This window comes from Priapulus caudatus, unplaced genomic scaffold (genome assembly GCF_000485595.1).
Source record: "Priapulus caudatus unplaced genomic scaffold, Priapulus_caudatus-5.0.1 Scaffold1579, whole genome shotgun sequence".
In the NCBI taxonomy this organism is placed as follows: domain Eukaryota; kingdom Metazoa; phylum Priapulida; class Priapulimorpha; order Priapulimorphida; family Priapulidae; genus Priapulus; species Priapulus caudatus.
This window is the reverse complement of record NW_014578640.1, coordinates 10,857-13,807: the sequence shown is the minus strand read 5'-3', so window position 1 is coordinate 13,807 and position 2,951 is coordinate 10,857.

Sequence of the window (2,951 nt, the reverse complement as noted above, 5' to 3'; positions counted from 1 at the left end):
TGGAACGAGAAAATTAAACGGTGAAAATATACGATGTTCAGTAGAAATGTTTTTCGATGTTTCGCTTTTTGTCTTATAGAATTCGGGGGTCGCCATCTTGCTCCTGCCACCGCGGCTTCAAAAATGGTTGCCTACGTTCGATTTTCATTCCAATTTAAAATTCACGTTTAAAAATAGTTATTTGTGCATAATTAGTATTTTAGTATAACATAACGGCATATATATTGAAGAATAACATGTTACAGTACATAATTATCGGATGAAGTACAGGAGTGGCGAAGACCTGACAGGATCATCGAAATCTGCGACTCATAAGAGTAAGGTTACAAGTTATAAGCCATTCATCTACGCAATTGTAAAAAATACGAAAAGCAGAGAGATAGATCACATGGACATTAACAACTGCCTTTCCCCTGAAATCCACCATATACACCAAATACACACTGAGTAATAAATAAAAAATAATTGTAATAATCCGCATATAGTTACGATCCCTGCCCATGCCACCAATGACTAAAAAGAGGGGAAACAAACTAGTTTTAGCAAATACTGTTCTGTGAATTTTGGATTAAATTTAATATTATTTGTAAAGATTTGGGACAAGGAGAATATGGCCCTTAGGTGGGTTGGAGGCTGAAGAATATTTTTTAATTTCACCAGCTCAACAAGTATTATTAGAACTACTTGTCACAGATTATGCTTGAAAAAACATGTCCTTTGATATGTTATTGAAAAATAATTCACATTTTTGTTTGAACAATGTACGGAGTACCTAGCAGTAATAATGTACTATATAGAATCAACCATCACGAAAAACCAAGAAAATACAAATAATACCTTTTCATTCAATATCTGGTAGTCTATCTATTTCTATCTATCTATATCTGATATGTCTATCTATTTATATAGTGTACTTTAATCTATATCCTATCGGGTTATATTCTCTCGGGAATAAGTGATCCCCCTCTCCCAAATGGTATCGCCCACGGCATCAGTTGCACGGTGAAAAGATAGTCAGTCAAATGGCCGGTTTTCAGCCTGAACTTTTTCACCCTCCAAAGCACAAAATATGATTATACGGATATAATACGGATGGACACGCGAGAGAAGAGGAGGAGGAAAAAAGACCCTGCCCCCTCGCCTCCTTGAGAAGAGAAAAAGACGCCTGCCTCCCTCCATCTGGAAGAAAGAAAAGGACCTCCCTCCTACCCTCACCTCCCCGGCACATCAAGTTAGTAGCTGACAATTTTTGCTATATCAATTCAAAGTGCAGACGAGTCACTCGATACTAGCATGGCGGTAACGCGGCCAACCGTAGTTTATGTGCGGCAAGGCAAGCAGACCGTGGCGCCGCTCTATACGCGGCGTAGTTCCCCAACGAGAGGCCGAGCGGGATGCGCGAAGTCGACGTCAGTGGCGTTAGTAGGGCGAAGCGGCGCCCGCCCCAGCGCGCCGCGCCCTGGTGGAACACCGGGGGCGCCCAGGCAGGAAAATGCGAATCTGGCTCAGGGCTGGCGGCGGGCGCGTGCGGCGCTCTATCTACTGTCCATCGGCACCGAGGCACGACTAGCTCGCGACGACCAGTGCGGCGGGCATCAAGGCAGCGCCAACCTACGCGCCAATCGCTCGACCGCGTGGCGACACTACTGGCGGCCGACGGCGAATCGGGAATCTGGAGCGTTTCTACTCGGCGAAAAGCCTTGACGCGGTGAGAGCGAGACTTCAATCCTTGGGGGCGCGTGGGCGGATCGACGGAGCGGGGGTGGCGAGGGACAAGGGAATGAAGTGCGGGGGTTGAAGGCACGGACACACGCATTCGACTATGAAGGTAAGAGTAGAAGGTATGATGTAGAGATGGAGACACCACCACGCACAACAAATCCCCCTTAACAATGAAAGAGCCGAGTGGCGATGCCGCGAGACACTCGCCCTCCCGAAACGCGCCGTACACGGCAAATAAACGAAGGGAGGAAAAGGGGGAGGGACGCCGGGCGTTGCGTTCGGTGTCGCCGTGGCAACCGACGCCAAGCAATACCCAACCACGTCGCCACAGCGCGTCGCGCGAAACAAGTGAGCGGAAAAGCCGGCCGACGAGATCGGCGAAGCAAAGTTACCGCCCATGTATACGCGACGTCCTCCGGCCCCCCCCCGCCCCCTCACCGCCTCTACATATACATACCTCCCGCACCACCGCCGCACACGGCACCCCGCAAACCCACCACCTCACAACCCGTGCGTCTCACGCGTAACACCAGAGACGATGATCATGACCTATGTGAGTTATATATCAGGCATCAAGTATTCAACACCGCCCAACCCCTGACGCCCTGACCTGCCCTGACCCCGGCCCCCAGCTGTTCGTTCTGTTCTGTTATTGGCGACTTTCGTCTGCTAAATATATGAGGAGCGTCGTAGCTGCCTTGTACGCGTAACGTATGTCATGTACTATACTATTATAGATAATATATAGTATCATATATATCACACGGTATTTATAATATGTACATATATTATATATTACATAATACATACAGACATACATACTATGTCATCAATGTCCTGCCGTAGACACGATCATTTTGCTTATCATATCAACACTACACGCGCACGAGAGAGAGGAGAGAGAAGAGAGAGAGAGAGAGGAGAGAAGAGAGAGAGAGAGCGAGAGAGGAGAAGCAAGAGAGAGAGAGAGGAGAGAGAGCAGAAGAGAGAGAGAGAGAGAGAGAGAGAGAGAGAGGAGGAGATAGAGATATATATGGTATAGTATATAGTGAGAGAAGAGGTTTATAAGTGAGAGAAAGATACTGATAATATATATAATTATATATATATAGGTAAGAAAAGATATATATATTATATATATAATATATATATATATAGGAGAGACAGAGATATATATATATATATAGTGAGAGACAGAGATATAAGGAGATAGAGAGAGAAGGATAAAG